The sequence below is a fragment of the Ambystoma mexicanum genome, chromosome 6p (assembly GCF_040938575.1).
Source record: "Ambystoma mexicanum isolate Mex_15411 chromosome 6p, UKY_AmexF1_1, whole genome shotgun sequence".
Lineage (NCBI taxonomy): Eukaryota > Metazoa > Chordata > Amphibia > Caudata > Ambystomatidae > Ambystoma > Ambystoma mexicanum.
Window position 1 is genome coordinate 646,645,478 of NC_090935.1, and position 19,993 is coordinate 646,665,470.

The following is a 19,993-nucleotide window of genomic DNA, read 5'->3' on the forward strand; positions in this document are numbered from 1 at the left end:
AATGTCACAAGGCCTAATAAGACCGCTGTTTGTTTCTATTTATTGACATTTTCATTGTTCATTTGCTCCCTTGTTCCTTTGCCTTGTGGTGCTTTGAAACATTGTCCTGTTGTATAAGCACCTTATAAATATCCAATAAATAAACCATACAATCTACTGGTACTACATTGTTACATCACCATTTTCGATGAGTGTTTTGGCGAACATTTTTCAATGAAAAAACGAATTGAAAAATATAGGGGGTGGTGGACAAGGGGATATAAGGTTTAGGGTGGGTGGGCAATAGGGAGTAAATAATAGAAGGCACCCTCCCCCAATATAAAAAATAATTTCAATGAGTTTTTTCAAAAGCAATATTTCGGCGAAACACTCATTGAAAAAATAACTGCCGATGTTACAACATGGAACCAATCTTATACCAAGAGCATGGAGCTGACCAGCCTCTTTTTTCATACTCTCTCTAAACAAAAGGCCTCAGTTGCAATGTTGATGAGTCCATAATATGAAAACTGACTTCCACTCTGTTTCAGTTCAAAAATCAATTTGCTGTAATGGTGGTTGTGTGGTGCTTACTTCATGCTCTGGTATTCCTGCCATGCCCAATGTTTGCGCAGATAATCAGATATATGGTCAAGGTCTGGCGCCTTTAAAAAAAAATGGTGTGCAAGTGCCCTACGTATTGTGTTTTGCTTATTAAATCTTGAGTAACTTTCAAAACTCAGTTTTGATGTTTAAGCGCTTCACTAGCCCCAAAATATCAGAATGGAATATTACTTTTTCTCATAACCCACATTCCCTTTTCAAACTCTTTCCATATTGCAGGATCTGACTCTTTCAAAACACTAATTTCTACAATATACTATGCCTTCAGCTCAGAGTTATAATGTAAGTTTAATGCAAAGAAATAACTTATGATTGCTTCCACTGATTAAATGTGAGCACTCCAGTCACCACATCTTACAGACCTTATCGCTTCCAGCAAAGATTCCGCCATTTCCATGTAATTCCACATTTTATATGTTGGACAAGAATGTGCATGAACGTAAAACGTCTTCATTTCTGCTGACATATTGCACTTTTCCATGGTTGCTGGTCTTGAATATCATAGCTCCTGATACATTTGCTTTCTAATTCTCCTGTAAGGTATTAAGAAAAATGACTGCCCATGGATGCTTTTTGAAGAACACTTCGAGGTAGCAGGCATACATAAGTGGGCGTTTGCGTGATTCTTTGGCACATTGAATTTGTTTGCCTGTGATGATCTGTTGTACAGTGCTCTCACTGTAACAGACATCCCAAGTTTTAGGAATAAACGTGCAGTTCACTGGGCTGTATGTCAAATTAATCACAAAAACCGTACAGAGACATTATTAGTTGCTGCACAGGACAGTAGAGACCTCAATATGCACATCTTGAAATGCTCCCAAAAATAAGTTTTCTTCTGCAGATATGTCAACAGTCAACTGAACTAAACAATCTGGTGGAGTAGCCTGTATGATTGGCAGAACACACATGCAACTGAACTAAACAATCTGGTGGAGTAGCCTGTATGATTGGCAGAACACACATGCAACTGAACTAAACAATCTGGTGGAGTAGCCTGTATTATTGGCAGAACACACATGCACGTTATTTGCTCCAGCACTTGTTGCAATGTTAAATTGAAAACAGACAAGGCCTGAACACATTCAAGGCAGGAATTTGTTTTTCTACATTAATTTTGGAAGTCTGTAGTCTTTACATCATCATACCTCCTACTTTCAATTCTTTATTATTATTAAGTGTAATTTGGTTAAAAATTAAAACTTATACCATTTCTTTTATAATGCATATGATACGAGAGACCAGTCTCTAAGTGCTGGACCGGGATTCGAATCTGTGTTGCTCTGCAGTGTCTTGCTTCCAAGACAAACACGTTGGTCCTAAACTATCCTTAAAATTAACAATACAAATAATTATACAAATTATTCATGATGTAGTTCAATACATATATTACTATACTGACCATTCAGGTTAGAAATAAGGCTCGATATTTAATTAATACAAACTACAGATTGGGTCTAGGTTGTATGTGTAGCCACAATCGAGCCAAAAAAAGCTACAGGCCGATTTGCTGGTTCCTCATACAGCAATCCCAAAAATCTTCTGTTGATGAAAAGGAAAACAATTACTTCTATAGTAATTGCAGGACAATAAAGAAATAGATGTTCAAGAGTTTCTGTCACGTGTTCCACTTTGTATAAACGTTTTATACTATCCAGCCTATACTGGACCCTATGATCTCAAGAGTGTCTGGCATATTAAATCTGGATTTTTTAAATATATGTCTTTGGGTTTTATCAGGAAAAAAAATATTTTTGCAGAGAACCGTGGCTAAAGTGGTGGGCCTTATATTCTTGTAATGTGGTTCGGTTTTATACTATGTGATGAATCAGCCTGGGATCCTTCTCCTTCACAAGGGTAGACACTTCCTGATCCGGACCCTGGGGGAGGTGTTCTGCTGGAGGATCACATGAGGGAGGAAATAGGTCAGGGAGACTGGGAAACCCCCTTGTTTAATTTTAACCAAAATCCCACTCTTCTAATGGCTTATTGCAGAAGGCAAGAAAACCCCTTAATTCTGTTTCTGGGGACTTTAAGTCCCATAAATCCATAAGCACTGGGACTAGGAAGAGGGGCCCAAGAGCAATGTTGCAGGAGTGCTCAGCGTGTTAGTGATAATGACCTACACCTGAGGGAAGCAGAGAGACTTACAAGGCCCCCTCAGGTGCAAGTTACTAGATGGAGGAGAAGTTGGAGCCGCAGTAGAAGGAAAGCACGTTGTTGGCAGTCCACACAGAAGCTGGCGGAAAGAGAGGGTGCTGGGACCAGAGTAATGCAAATTTCATCTATCAATCCTGAGAGGGTCCTTTTCCCCCTAAATATGAAGTGCAGAGGTTGGCAACGGGAAGCTTGAGGGAAGACTGCTGTCCCCCATGTGAACCGAGTCAAAGAGACTGTGCAGCAGGAAGCGTGCATGAGACCATAGTTGGGGTCTGTTGTGCACCCAGGGGTCTCAGGGGCAAGTCAAGCTCTGTTCTCAGCTAGCGGGACCCAAAGGCAACTTCACCAAGGAAGTGTGTCCGTTCGAAAGGAGCCAGAGCTGTGAAAGCCTTACAGCACGCAAAGGGATTGAAGACAGAAGCCAGCAAGTGTTACCGAGTATTCTAATCCCTTGTACGAACAATCTGTGGCAACAGTATCGAAGGAGAATCACTTGCTTGCGAGTGAAAGCGCTTTTAACCCGACTGTTGATTGTCAGACAATTACTTTAACAAAAGTAGCACTCGCGTATGAATGAAACTACCTGCATGGCACTAATTGAATATTAGATTGAAGAAAACAGATGACGTACTAATCGTGTGTGCCTAAAAGTGATTATGAAGTGAAGGTTAACTGAATAGTCATTTATAAATTAGTAGACAACATAACACTAAAGCAAAGTGACTAAACTTTAACAAGTGTGAGTTCCAGGGAACAAGTATTGCCATTGTCCACAGCCAAGACTGGTACAAGCATTGCCACAGCCAAGAAGGGTATAAGCGTTGCCTAAAGCCTGAGAGTTGTACAAGTGTTATTCATAGACAAAAGAAACTAACAACAAGGCATACCACTAAGTTTATGAGACCAAATAGAAGAGAAGGGACAAATGCAATGTTTTAAAGGGGTGAAGCTTGTTAATGGTGATTGTTCCATAAAGGTTGAAGCTGGTATAAAATCTCACATTGCCAAAGCCAAAAGAAGGAGAGGTAGAATTACATCCTTAAAGAGGCTGCCCTTCTGAAAGGCGAATGTTTAGAAGAAGAAAGAGTACCTTGCTTGCCCGAAGGTGTTGAGAAGCTTTTCAGAAAAATTGTTGAAAGTCACAAAATTGCAAACTACTGAAGCTGTGATAAAGATTTCGTTGTCAGATTCAGAACTTCAAAAGCACTGTTGATTGTGGAACACTATCGGGCAGGCGAGTAGACCCACATGGCGAATCCTTGTAGAAGTGAGCCTGGTCTGAGAGTAAACCAGGTGGAAGTTAAAGTGCTGTGAAGTTATCCTGACAGAAATAAACTGTGTTTTATGATGTGGGCAGAAGAGTTGATAAAAGCTGACATTCAGAAGTTGTAGTTTCTTTGATATTTATGAGTTGTGACAAATCCTCCTGACCAAGAATATCAATGATGCTATTTGATGAAGTGGAAAGAATTATTCAAGGAAGAAGAATAACATTTATTTTGTTGACTATAGGATTAACAGAACTTTCTTTTGACAAGTTCAAGGTGCAACGAACCGTGTTGGAACTTTGTTGCAAACCAGGATTTCCTTGTTTCTTTTTGTTGAACATTGGAACTCTGTTGCATTCCAGGATTTCATTGTTTCTTTTGTTGAACATTTGAATCAAGCCAATTTAAAACCTGGGGAAGGGAAGTTCACCCAGGTTATCAAGAGGGACTTTGAAAATCTTACATATGCAATTGTTGTTGTTATAAAATGCCATATATTTTCTTGTGTATTTTATGTACAATTGTGACGGCCGGATATCTTTAATTAGAGTGTTTCCTTTAGTGTATTTTAGTCAAGGAAATCCTCATCAGGGTAGGGATAGTGAGGTGTGTATTAAATCCAAAGATTTAATAAAATTGCACATTTTGAGAAATCATCTAAAAGTTGTCTGTCTCACGTTTGACCTCTGTGAGGAATCTGAGGGCGTCATCACTTCTTTCCCCAAGATATTCTCCCAGGTGGCCAGGGAAAGGGTGTCACTACTGCATCCTGACCCTGGGGGTGGATTTGAAAGGGATGACTACCTGTGTGGAGGAGACTTGGGGAGAGGAGGTGAGACACCCTTGGATGAGATGCAATATCCCCCATTTCCCTTTCATAATGACTCCACCATCCCTCATGGCTTTATATGCTTGTCAGTCCATTCATTATTTTCCACGTAAATCATACCCCAATAGACACCAGTTAGGTACTGGGATGAGGAAGAGAAACCAGAGTAATAAATCTTCTTTGTATTGACTCGCACATGTACACAACAGTTAGGTACTGGGACGAGGAAGAGGCAAGTAAGAGCAATGCAGAACTCCCAAGCCGGCAGTTATAGGTCTAGTCCTTTTCAGACCAATCAACCTGGCATGAGGTTTAAAAACATCAAGAATGAGGAAAACGGTGTCAGCTGTGGAACCAGATCTACTGACTGGTGGAGGAGCGCAGACCTCTCCTGGAAGGTTGCATGGCAGATGGAGTGCCCGAGAACCCCAGTTAGATGCAGAGCGTATGTAGCTGGAAGCAAGACTGAAGGAAGCTTGAGGCCTGTGATGGACTACAGAAGGGGAGCCGGCGTGACCAGGCAAAGCTTCAGAGTGAGGTCCGAGCTGCGAGAGGGACACATCGGTGGCGGCAGCAAAGACAGGGGAGCCACTGTCAAGGCAGAGTGACGAGAGTGAGAGAACTCGTGGCAGTTGGAAGCCTTGCTATATCGCCGTAATCACCGAATGGTGAGTCAACCTAGGCAGGGGGACACCGGGACAACAGGCAAGCATGTCAGACCTGTGAGAACTTTAATGAATGCCGATCCAAATGAAAGCAGGTATTTTTGTATACTGATCTGAATGAAAGCAAGCACTTTTGAAAACAAGCAATGGCAAAGCATCAGGAGGATGTGAAATGAGAATAAACTAAGCACCACTGTAGAGTTGAAACAGTGCCAACGTGTATATAAGGAAGAAGAGGCAAGTAATGTGTGTTGCTGCGTGACCTGTAATGGGTCTGATAACTGTGCCTAGACAGAGGACACCTACCTATGGAAAAGCCACGTTAAATACCTGCAAAGAAACTTGTGATTGAATATGAAGGACATTTTGTGTGAACTGAAATTAAGGAACTGTTATTTGTGAAATTGGTGAAAAGTAACCAAACCAGAAGAGTTGGGACGTATCACAAAGAATTGTGTTTTGAAGAAGTTGAAAGACTTGAAAGCTTGGGTAGAGAACCCCTTTGCATTGTGAACTATCTCAAACCGTGGGGTAGGGAACCCCTTTACAAACCAAGAGCTGGAAGAAGCTCTAATCAGTTATTTGACTACTTATCATTTTGACATTGAAATCCCTACACATTGTATACAAATAGGTGTGAGGGTGTAAACCTGCATTTCATGTGGGTTTGTTGTGTAAATGGGCCCGGAATTCGTGTTTTGTTTAAAAAAGGCACTCTCCCGCTTCTGTAGCGTGTTCCAGGTGAGAAGTCCAGGGGACTTGGTATGGTCTGGCAAGAGGGGGAACAAACATGTGGCTGAGGTGTGTTGACCTCTAGCCCTGTCATAAGGCCCCCACAGTTCTGCACCTGGTGGGCAGGGCGGAGGTTGATATATGGTGCCCTGGTGTGGCACGGAGCAAAGAAGCTCCTGGAAGAACCAGAGAGGGCAGCAAGGCTCTCTGTGCGCTGAGGGACGTCCCCTGAGGCCGTCCTTGTTTCAGGCTGGCTCGTAGCTCTCTGCAACCCTGGGTCGAGAGTGTATGTCTGCCCGGAGTCGTGAGAGTAAGGTCGGGCAGTGTATTCTGCACTGCCGGTGTGGTTTTGCTATGACAGAGCCGGGGCATTTTCATGCTAAACCGCGGGTACTGGCTTCTAGGTAGGATATAAAAAAAAGTGAGGGGGAGAAACATATATTTATAACTGTGCGGCAGAATACTTTTTGCTTGCGTTGCACAGAGGTACTTGGTAAAGTGTGAAATTCCTGTCAAAAGTGAGAGGGAGAAAAGTATATTTACAAACTGTGTGGCAGAGTACTTCTCACCTGCGTTGTGCAGACGTACTTGCTAAAGTGTGAAATTCCTGTAACAAAATCAGGGGGAGAAAAGTATATTTACAAACTGTGTGGCAGAATATGTTTCACCTGTGTTGCACAGACATACTTGGTAAAGTGTTAAATTCCTGTCAAAAGTGAAGGGGAGAAACATATATGTATAACTGTGTGGCAGAATACTTTTTGCCTGTGTTCCACAGACGTACTTGGTAAAGTGTGAAATTCCTGTCAAAAGTGAGGAGGAGAAACGTATATTTGCAAACTGTGGCAGAATACTTTTCGTCTGCGTAGCACAGATGTACTTGTTAAAGTGCGACATTCCTGTCAAAAGTGAAGGTGAGAAACGTATATTGACAAACTGTGTAGCAGAATGCTCTTCGTCTGCACAGAGGCCCAATGGGGGACAGGTAGTTTATTGCAAAGACGCACAGAGTGCAGCTTCAGTGGTGCCCAGCTCAGCATCAACCACCAACTGATAACCCAAGCAATAACAATTCCAGAACAGAATATGGAACCAAGAACACGGTAAGAAAAATACAGGAGATGGATGTGGTCTATGAACAGGACATAACATATCTTCCCCCCTTAAGGAGAACATCAATAAAGCAGAAATGTGGAAATACAACGAAAGATAAAATTAATAAAACAATTGATGGTCACAGTGAACAAACTGCAACCTTACTGAACAAAGTCTTTTGGATTAACCCAGGGGTTTCCTTGTCATTCTAGTAACCCTGATGGGCACCCCACACTCCCGCAAACCAGCCACATTCTTCCCATTTACATACTCAGGTACAGGCTCAGATGCAACACTCGCAAGTGCAGGTAAAGGTTCATCAGTATTTACATTTACTCCTGCTCCTTCTTCCCCTTCCACTGAGTCTCTTGCCAACATAACCTCCTTGAACAAAGCTAGTCTGACCATGGACCAGACCTCACCTCCTTCAACCACCACCACACCATTCCTTATAGCTGTAATTCTTTTTGGACCTAAGAATCTGCTTCCACAACATTTGGGACTCAATCTGGGAGTCTTTACCAGAACCAAATAACCAACCCTCCACACATGATCCTTCACACCATGGTGCTCATCAAAAATCATTTTGTAATGATCCTGACCCTCTCTCATCACCCTCATCACCTTTCCACAATCCACCAAAATGCAAACCGCTGAGACCATCCAACCAGGACATAATTTTGTTCCAGGCTCACAACCCTTTAAGGAAACGAAAGTCAAAATATTGGTCAATGAGTGAGGTGTGGTGCAATATCCCTAAATCAGTTGTCTCAAACCCGCACGCCAGGGCAACACAGCTCTCAACGCTAATTGGATTCCCCCTTCAATGAATCTATTTACTCTGTCTACAAGGCCATTCACACTGGGATGATATAAAGCTGTGTACACATGAGATATACAATATTCACCTAGTAATGTCCTCATCCTCTCTGAGGCAAACTGTACACCATTATCAGTAAACAAAACCCTTGGAAACACTTCAGTGAAGAGCACTCACTCTAAAAATCGACTGAATGGTGGTTGCCTCCCTTGCACAGTCCCACATCACCCACTTCGAGTGATAGTCCACCATGACTAACACAAATTTGAATTCATCTCCCAACCCTTGGATGGGCTCCATCACGTCCACAGCAATGTTCTTCCAGGGTTGGGCAGGCACTTCAACTGGAACCAACAGTGTTTCACACACTACCTTGTTCTTGTCACTCAAAAGTCATACTCCACAATTCCTCACTACTCTCTCAACCGCACTGTGCATAGTGGGCCACCAAAAACTCAGCTGTAACTGCCTTTTTGTGGCATTCACCCCCATTTGATCTAAATGGGCCAACTCAATCAACCTCCTCCTAAGACCCTCAGAAGGAATCGGTTTTGACCCCCTCCTCACCTTTGCTTCCACCAAGGACAATTCATCTTTCACTTCAAAGTAATGTAGGAATCTCCTGTCTAAACATCTCCTTCAGGCCACGCTTGGATCGTCCACCCTAAAATCATCTTTAAAACCTCCTCACCTATCATTGCCCATTCCCATTCTGCCTCATCAATGGTGCTACCCTCAATGTTTGCCACCACTGTACCTTCAGTGTTAACCATGTCACCCAGATTAGGCACCCTCACTGGTAACCTTGACAAACAATCTACAACTGAATTACACTTTCCAGAGCATCATTACTGATTCACCCGAGCTAGCAAATAAGATCATTACTTACCTATTATATGCTGATGATTTGATTATCTTGTACAAAACCCCACAAGGACTCCAAAAGCTTCTGAATGCCTTGGCAGACTATGTCCGATGGAATTATTTAAATATAAACTTGGGCATCTATAAAGACTCGAAGATTTGTGGCTGGTGGTGTGGCGAAAAGAAACATATTACAAATGTGGAAATCCAGGGGGGCCCCCACAGAGGAGGCATGGATGTGAGACCTATTGTTCGTTCACGATAGAGAAGAACTATGTAAATAGTGTCAACCCTGCCTGTAGACCGAAAGACATATGGGCTCCTCTACGCTTGTACCTCAGAGATACTCAGGGGAGCGAATCAGAAGAATCCCCATGAACTTTGTTCTTTTCTGGCGTTGGTTTCTGTTTGTTTCTCACTTTGTTAGCGAATATAAATTGAAAGTTAAGACAATTACCTCTTATCAACAGTGACTAACTAATGGCGGAAGAATAAAGCTACAATATATGGCGGCAATGCACAAAATGGGGAAAAATGTAATTTTCTGTTACCAGTGGGTCTGTGAAGGTGTAACTACCCTGTAACTGCTATTAATATGTTGTATGTCGTACTCAGCAGAAGAAAATAAAGGGTTTAAAAAAAATATATATAAACTTGGGCAAAACCAAGATCATGCAATGCAACATGAGCCGGAAGACCAACATTAAATTTAACAGGTGGTTCTTGGAAGGACAAGAATTAGAATGTGTACCTTTTGTTACACTTATTTGGGTGTTAAAATTGCTAATCACCAAGACGAGAGACATTATATTGATACCTTAAAAAACAAACTAAATACTGGTATATCGCTAGCCACAATTATTCAGACTAAGTATGGGAAATTCTTCACTACACCTGCAATGACATACATTTTACAGAAATTAACACACTCCAATTCTGTTATGTGCGGCAAAGACTAAACCCTTAACTGCTGAAAAGACACGGGGCCTCATTACGAGTCCGGCAGTAGCCGTGCCGGAAAAACCGTCAGGCTGCCGTCGGACCTGGAATTAATTAACACCTCTGTGATTGCCGGAATCACCGGGGCATTACAATCCTGGTGACCCAGTAATTCCGGAGGCGTAATTCCGTTAATCCCCATTCCCATCGGACTCCATTGGGATGGGGACAATGGAAACACCCAGTGCTTCCATTTCTGTCTGCAGGCGGGTGGCGTTACTCCCGCCAGGTCAGACCTGGTGGGAGTGATACCACCCGCCTGCAGAACTCATAGTCTGCCGGTCCAGAGAGATGGGCCTTGTTTCCGGACCGGCAGGCTTGTAATGAGGCTCATAGACTTTATTAGAGGGCAAATTCTGGTGCCAAATACTAGAACTAACCAATTGAATTCCACCTGTTTGGATGAGACATGAACTTGGTCAAATTTCACTATACGCTTGTTACTTGCGGCAAGTTATTGCTCTTTTTAGGAAATGTCTGCTTGTATTACAGTCAACTCTAGTTGTTGGTATATTAGCTAACTATGTGTTTAGCTCTAATGATGAGTGCATATCAAAATGGTGCAGACTGGTTGTGCAGACCATGGCAACTATAGAGGTTAATCTATTAATGTTAATCCAGAATCCAATGAAGGTAAAAACAAAGCTCTTCCAGTGGGATTGGTGTCAGACTCTAATTAAGTGCAATACTTATCGTGATTTCTCGGAAAATCCATTTCAATGTAAAAAATACAGTATATCTGAGGTCTACATTTTGAAATACCCTGTCGTCCAACATAGGACTGAATTTATTCAAGTCCGCTTTAATCTGTGGCCAACTAAAGATATACTTACCAGATGCAAAATGATTGCTCCAAGAGAAAATATCTGTAGATTTTGTCATCTTCCTACCAAAAAAGAGACGCTAAAACACATGTTGGTGTAGTGGAGTGTGCTACTTTACTTGATCTAAGAATACAATATTTAAAACACACTATAAAGGAATATAGAGATGTAGATTCTGATCTTTTATGGCTTATGATCCATAGTGGCTTCCTCACATGATTAAGAATTGGAGCAATTGGGTTTCTTCAAGCTCTAAAACTAGAAGAGCCTTGATTGCCCATTATCAGATCACATCAATAAACACACTGATTTGTTTTATCATAATGAAAGGTTCTTGAATGATACTTTTATCCCACTAAATGTATTATTAATTAGTGAAGAGATATAATTGTGACAATATAATCACTTAAAGAATTACTCTTGCCAGGCAAATAACACACTGCAAAATCATATCCTTGCAGGCCTAATAAGGATTTAGAAATTCCAGGAGATCCTCTACTCCAAATCACACTAGATAACATCTGTACCAAGGGTTTGGGATTAGACATCACTATGAAGCACTGGCCCCACAAGAAGAACTTGAAGTGTAATACTACCCAATACACGGCTAAAGCCTCCCTCTGCACTACTGAATAGTTACTCTCGGCACCTCTTAAAGCCCTGGAAGCAAACTCTACTATGCGTTCCTCCCCCGTTCCATCACTCTGCGTCAGTGATGCCCCTAAGCTCAAAATGCTGGCATCAACTAAGATATGTCTTGCTTCCAGAGGAAAATGTCCCCAGTTATGGGGTATTGACAATGCACCTCTTGATCTCTTCAAATGCTTCCTTAAACTCCCTTGACCAAACATACCTCACTTCTTTCTTCAATAGGCTCTAAAGGGGGCTGACAAGACGGCAAGCTTCTTGACAAATGTGTGATAATACTCAGACAAACCTAGAAAGGATCAAAGCTGTTCTTTATCCTTGGGTTCAGGGGACAGACTTATTGCCTCAACTATGCTTGGGTACAATCCCTTCAGCCAACACACAGTGACCCAAATATTCCACATTCTGTACCCCTATTGTGCACTTGCTCCTTTGGACAGTAAGCCCTGCTTGCCTCAACTTGCACAACACCTCTGTCAACACTTTGTCATGTTCCTCAGGCGAGCCGGAATGGATAAATACATCATCTTTAAAGACACTCACTTTCTCCACACCCTTAAGCACTTTTCCCATAACCCATTGAAAGACCGCAGCCACGGATGCTAGACCGAAAGGCATTCTGCGATACTTGAAGGTCCCTTCCGGTGTGATGAAAGAAGTACTTTCCTGGCAATTGTGTGTAAGTGGTACTTCATGGTAAGCTGAATACTGGTCAATCACTGTAAAATGTCTGGCACCCCCCAAAAGAGCTAAAACTTCTGATATCACGGGCAAGGGATGCCTATCCACCAAAATGTTCCTGTTCAAATCCCTATGATCAACACACATCCTCAGTCTTCCATTTGCCTATGTCACCACAACCACAGGAGAAAGCCTTTTGTGCCTTCAACCCTTTCAATCACACCTCTCTGCAACAGTTTGGCGGGGAACAGGCCATACTTTGTGAACTGCTGGGGTAGCGTTCCTTTTTAATCTGATGTGGTGTTCAAAACCCTTGAGCTTGCCCAAACTGTCAGAGAATACTTCTGGAAATTTCTTTGCCCATCTGTCCTGTACCTCTGTTATGGATACCGGTACCTCCAGGTTTGTTTGAATGTGAATTCCCAGGTTGCTCTGCTCCTCCCATCCCAAGAGAGAAGAGGCTTTCTTTGCCAAATATACTTCTGCAGCACAGTTACGACATTTGTATCATACCATAGCCTTACATTTTCTGAGCATCCCAATCTCCACATCACCATAGCCATGTAGGCGGATATCACTCCTTTAAAGGTCGTCTATTCTAGCTCCAATGGCATCCATGAATGTTTCTCTTGAAATAATGGTCCAGGGAGATGCACTGTCGATCTTCATCGTTAAGGAACTGCCATCAATTGTAAATTTGTCTGAGGGACCTATCTTTCCGACATTTAGAGCAGAGATTTCAAATACATGGCGGACAGATGCAGGTTTGCATTCCATTTGAGACAGCTGCATCTGAGCCAGCTGCACCTGAGACAACTGTGCAACTTCCTTTTCACGCCTGGGGGTTCCCTGTTGCTCCAATGCATTCATTCCACCCCCCTTGCAGACTGGAGCAAAATAATCCCTGCACTTGCATTTAATACAGTTGGCATTGCAGGATGGATCAGAACAGACTTCAAGATAGGTGCCTGGGGATACCACACTTGAAGCATCTTGCTTCCCTCCTATTCTCAGCTCCTCCTCTTCTGTTCTTGATGGCACACACCTCATAGACAGGTTGCTCCAATTTCATGTTCCTCATGTAATGAGCTGTTTGCTCAACACTACAGGTTCCACAGCTTGCTCTAAGGAGAGGTCATTGGCCAGTAGCTTTTCTTGAACCTTGATGCTATTGGTGCATCTTACTAGCTGGTCACTAATGAAGGAGTTCTTCGAAAGTCCAAGCTTGCACGTGTGGCTCAAAGTGCGGAGAGCTGCCACATAACATTCAACTAGTTCCAACTGTTCTTGGAGTCTCTGGAAGAACATGTGGCGCTCAAATGTTACATATTTCCTTGTCTCATAATGCTCTTGGAGTTTTTTAATGGCTATTGTGAAGTCATCAAGGTCCCCAGCCCCAACTCCCACAAGTTCTGGCAGACCATCAAAGACACTTCACCCTTCAGTGCCAAGAATGTGAAGAAAAAGAGCCTGCTTCCTTGCAGGTGCGAACTTGGGCCCTCCCATTGCCAGCATGTATGTCTCAAACATTTTCCTCCATCCATCCCATTTGAGTACCAGGTTCCTCAAGGAAGGGTGAGGGAGGAGGAATTCATGCAGCAGCCATCATGGAAAGCGCAATCCTACTGGCACATACAACCAGTTATTTTATTGCCCCCGTTTTTCTTTTTTTTAATAGTTCCCTACTTGAAGATTTCTTGAGCCCTCTTTTATAAGGTATCCTTTTGGAACTCTGTTCTTGGCTCCTTGATGCTTGCTGCAATGACCGCTTTGTGAAACTAGGGCGTTCAAGCTTTACCCGGCTCAGCAGACTGCCGGTGGTGCAGTCCTTAGCAATGTGTCCTTGTTGCTAATGAAGAGGGAGCCAGACGCGCTCTAAGGCACACCACAAGGTCCTTTCCTCTGAGGACCGCAACACCGCTCAAGTGTAGTGCAGGTCGCTCATGGCAGAGAAAAGAAAACAAGAGCAAACTTTCCATGCACCCTCAGTACCCAAAGCATATTTTGGTCCCAGCAGACCTCCGCCTCTTCAAGCATGGTCAGCACGTGGGTGTGCCTAATCGTGGACTGGTCGGGGCACTCACTCACCACTGCCTAACAGCTCTCTCTCTGCCGCCTCACAGGAAGGGGGGCCTTTGTGGGTCATGTCCACCTCCACAAAGGACGTCCTTGTTGCCAGTGTTAAGATGACACGGTGGCCAAATGGGGGTTGAAGTAGTTAATTGCAAACACCCACAGAACGCAGCTTGAGTGGTGCCCAGTTCAGCATCAACTACCAACTGACAACCCAAGCAATAACAATTCCAGAAACAGGGAACAGAATATGGAACCAAGAACACAGTAACAGTAAGAAAAATACAGGAGATGGATGTGGTCCATGAGCAGGGCACAACATGGTGGCATAAATTCAGCCTGTGGAACGGATACAAAGAGGACTGTGCCAGCTGCTTGAGCCGAAACAAAATCAGAGCTGCAGAAAACAGAACCAACAGCACTGTATACAACATGGGCCTCAGTGCTTAGCCCAGAGGCAAGAAGCAGTTACTGCCTCAGGGTCTCCCTTGAGGGGGATCGCATGCTGAGCAGCTAGAGTCAGGATGTGATCAATGGTACTGGAACCTGCTTCAAAAACATCAAAAGGTATCCAGTTATAATACTGGTGTATCAAGCACCATCCTTAATACAATATGTGTTCCCAGTGCTCTCTGACCTCCATCTAACACTTTATCAAATGTTCTAGGACTGCAGTTAGATTAATAAACTAACCCAGTACTAAGACATGGAGGAAGTGGTTGGCGTTGAGACAATTGGTTTCAAGAATGGTGTTTATTCCATGGATATGAGATGGAGCCACAGCATTCTTTGTTTTGTGTTCTTATTGAGCGCAGACCTAGTTTTGAGAAGTGGTGCAGAACTGTACATCAGAGGGTAATAGGTTTACATTAGGGGTTACAGCAGTGCTGTGTTACATTACCGTGGAGGACGCTGTTGGAAAGTGGGATATGTTGCATAACTCTACGATTTAGGTACCAATTCACCTGCTGAATTAGACCTCTGAATTGAAGACTAGCTTCCCCGCAGCCCACATGAGGAACATGTCTATGTGTAGGAGAGGAAGATTCGGTTTGTGGTCTGGAACTGTGCTTCTGTTTGAAGTTCTCCCTCTCTCCCAAACAGCACACCAGTCCCGAGGCAACCTCTGCTGCTCTGGATGGGGATTAGTGTGGAGCGGGTGTAGTTTTTGCCCACTTTATTCAGGGACAGCCCTCTTAAACATGCATTCTGTCACTGTCTTGGGGTGCGCAAAGTGACAGGATACACAATCTTTAGTGTTATGGCCCACTCCAAGGCAGTGTCTGTGGAGATCAAAGACCAACATTTGACGGCACGACTCCCCGGAAAGCTTAAAGACTGGCTTAGTAGGTAAAACCTCAGTAAAATGACAGCTGGCTTTTCTGAGGGTCCAGTGACTTTACAGTTAAAAAAACGAACTGAGGTCATAGGGTCCAGGTGGTTCCATTATTTATATACATCACTTCTGACACAGTTTGCATTGTGCCAGCCTATGCGGAGCAATGCGAGCCAACCCAGTGGTGTTGAAGGTCTTTCCAGACTAATCTGCACTGGAAGGGTAGTTTTTAGAACATACAGAATCTGAGAGGAAGATATCCATAAGGAGGAAATCCATAAGGTTTTGCCATTAAAAATGCCTTTCCGCAATAAGAAAACATGTCCATACTGCTCCAATGTAGGCTCATATAGACACATTAGTACACCGATCATGCCTGCTTCATCATAGATGCCCAGTAAAAAATGTCATGCCACAGTAAGAAATAGCTAGCCTGGCTGCACCAAAATGCCAGTTTAGCCATGTAAAAACGCATCGAGTTGGCTTTGCCCAAAAATGTCAGTAAAACATGCCATGTAAACAATGCTTCAGTGCTCCTGGGGCCCCCCAGCGACTTGAGCACACGCACAAAATCACATTCATACCCATTCACCCACCAATCACTCACCCATACACTTTCTCTCACACATGCATCCAAAATATTCACACTGCATTCTCCACACAAGCACCTACACACCTAGTACATTCAGTCACATGCATACCTATTCACACACCTGTAACTCACCCATACACCTACTCACACTACATTCTACACACAGGCACCCACCCAGAACATTTGCGCATACATACACGCAAATGCATATTATGATTATGTGTTCTTTCAGGATGGGTTTTTGCAGTGCTTTCTCTATCTAGTTATTATTGTACATGGTATGTTTTTTTTAAAGTACATATATTTGTATAGAACCTTGATGGAACATTCTTTTATTTTGGACTGTTATATTTCTCTGTTTGGGTTGCTACTGTCGTTGAAAATCAACCACAGCCTCTTCAGGTAGATTGGTGAGCATCTTTAATGGCAGTCAGCAAAGCAGCATGCAAATAATTCATAAACCATGACAAGAAACCAACTACTCAACTGTATTTGGCGCAGCAACCCAATTTCCCAGGCTTACAGGATTTGTATACAGTAATGCACATAGATTCTTCTATGGCAGGGGTGATCCATGTATTGCATGGTGGCAACAGCATACTATGGTTCAGCGAGAACTACATGGTTTACACAGTATAACATTTATTGGGTTCTCACACCTTGGCGAGTAAACCTTGCACCTAAAGCAACAAGGAAACAGGCTACCCCTCCCTTTTCCACGTCTACCAGTAACCTTGAACTATGAAAATTGTTGAAAATTGTTCAATATTCCATAACTCTTAGTAAAAAAAACTGTTCATATTACATAGAAAATTACAAAAACATGGCTACCGCCACTTTGCCTAAAAACTGCCCAAAACATGTTTAAAAAACACCTCATCACAATGTGCAGTTAGTATACAATTGTGGCAATGTTACTAGTTTGGTTGTTATACCACAACAAGAAACAAAAGTAGCGAGGTTCTGGTAAAAACACAACCCAGACACCCGACCACACGTTTCACCTTTCATATACTTCATAGAATAGTTCAAATCACTATGGCCCGCATTACGAGTTCGGCGGCATGACTGCCGCCGAAATCGCGTCGGGGTCCGGGTCCTCGGAATGAGGACTTACCGGGCCATTCCGAGGTCGGAAGGCCCGGTAATTCCTCCCTCCGAGGACCCGGACCCGGTTCTTCCCCATTCCCATTTCAGCCCCCATAGGGCTGAATGGGAATGGGAGAGGGAGCAAACAACGGGCCATTACAAGTTGGCCCGTTGTTTGCTCCCTCTTCCCCTCGCGGGACCCGCTCTCCACGTCTGGTGAGACCAGACGTGCAGAGCGGGTCCCGCGAGGGGAACTCGGAATCGGGCGGTACGGGGTTGACGGCACCGGCACCTTTACCGGTGCCGTTAACCCTGTACCGCCCGACTCGTAATGAGGGCCAATGTCTATACAGTACAATTCACTCTGGATCTTCTATAATAATATATATTGTACAGAGAGGTGGCACATAGTGGAAATGACCTAATCAATCAAAAACCTGACTCATATCACTATTTAGTCAGACTATGGGTCGACACATTGTGTTCCTGGGCCCAACTATGAGTTATGTCTTTTCTAGACATTCCCATCTCATCGCAGAAGGGGCCTTCATCAGGACATAGTGGAACTCGTAATAGGTGTGATTTATTGTTGATTTTCAAGATACTTTTTCATTTGAAGAACTGTAAAATGACATAATAAAATACCATATAACCCAAACGGATCTCTGGCATGCTAGCTTTCATCCTCATACGAACGAACAAGCATAGCTCAACACTAACCTCTTTATTCTTTTACATGTTTAGGGAACATTTCTTTAAGTATTTTCTTTTAATGCATTTAATCTCCATCAGCTTCAAAAACCCCTTCAAAGAACAGAAGCTTGCATTATTACTTTATTATGTTTTTTTTTTTTGTTTATTTGTATTTTAATCCTTAAGATTTTTACAAAAAGAAGATCGCAATGTAGAAGGTATATTCAAGTTTACAAATTTTCGAGGTTTCAAGTTTCCATAGTCTCCAAAAGAAGTCAAGATGGTGCCGACGGTCTGTTGTGAGTCGGGCATTGATGAAACACAGTTCTCCGTCAGGTCTGTTAAATCCGGAAAGGCTTTTTGTATGTGTTGTAAAATGTTGTGTGTTGCCAACAGCCACAAAGTCTTTTCACCCACCATCAGCCTTGCCCAGCAAAGGTCTTTGTCCTGCAACACTAAGTCCGAGAAGATATGCCTCAAGTAGAGTGATCTTAACCTCGAAGTCCCAGGACAAGAAAGCAACAAGTGGCGGATGGACTCCACTACTTCCGGTAGGCCACAGAATCTGCAGCCGTTTGTTGTGGCAAGCCCCCGTATGGAGAGAAGTTTGTTGGTATGTAACAAGTTCAGTCTTGCTCTCAATAACAGGGTCCTCACTTGCTTAGATGGAAACTGTTCTATGAATGGTTGAAGCTCATTCAATTTTTGGGGGTTCACAGGCAAATGTCTCGTTAGTTTGTTAGAGGCAGCTTTCTCGCCTGTTTTGATCCAATCGAGCTCTTTCACTCTGTTCAAAACTTTCACTGGGTTGTTGTTAAGAGTCTCCACGTCGGCCCTGTTGGTTGGTATGTTGGTTTTTCCATAGGTCGCACATTAATTCAAAACGGTTGTTACCTTCTTACTTTGTTTCCCGACTAATCTGGATATATGTAGAGCCTTGGGGTAGTTGTTCTAGCTTCTCTTAATCTTCTTTTCTCATCACCCAGAGCAAGGGGAGAATACTGCTGCACATTCAAACATGTTCCTATTTAATTTTTACTTCTACTTTTTATTATTTCCATATCGAATCTTCAAAACATGTTGACATAATAGTCACCAACCTATACTTCTCTCTTTTGCTGTCAGCTGTTAAAAAACTCGTATCAGGGAATGTTTCTCCCCCAAGCTTATAGACATGCATGTTCAAGATACCTTTTATTTCATTCCACTCATTTAAATGTATAAGGCTGATGTGGTGTATACAGCCACCATTATATGCTGCTTGAGCTGTACAGCTATGGTCCAGTCACCTGTAAAGGCAGACCAGATAACCAACCTTAATATAGTAAAGATTAATAAAGGCCAGCACACGTGTAAAAAACATTCCGTGTCCATTACAGGACATATAAGCCTATTGCATATCAAACGGTAACCTTCATTTGCCGCATGTTAAATCATTTATACTGCCTACTGCTCAATAAATATAGCAGACTATCCGTAACATATTACATACAAGTGTTCCCCTTAGATTTGCAAGAACCTCTATGGAAAGGCGATGTCTACTCACGTTTATGCTCAACACTCCGGTGTTTACTCGTAGGAACGCCAAACTACTTGAAAGCAGCGTCAGAACAAGATGCTGGGGTTCGTTCAGAGCCTGCCGGTCCAGAAACAACAGTGCTGGTAAGCTTACCGGCACTGTTGTTTCCAGACCGACACACTACAACTCTGCTGGCGGTTGCCGTCCCGCACAGCAGGTCAGACCTGCTGGGCGGAACGGCACCCGCCCGGAGAGTTTTCACGGAAGCACCAGAACCATTATTAACGGTGCCGGTGCCTCCATGGTCCCCACTCCCATAGAGTCCTGTTGGGCTCTATGGGAATGAGGAATTACTGTCTTTTTTCGTTTGTGCCAATATACTTCCAACTGGAAACCACAATGTCCACAATGTCGCAAAACGAGCCGCCATGTTGGATGAGAGCCCATGGTCTTCATTCATTACTCAATCTTGAGCCAATTTCAGATATACTATTTAATCTCAT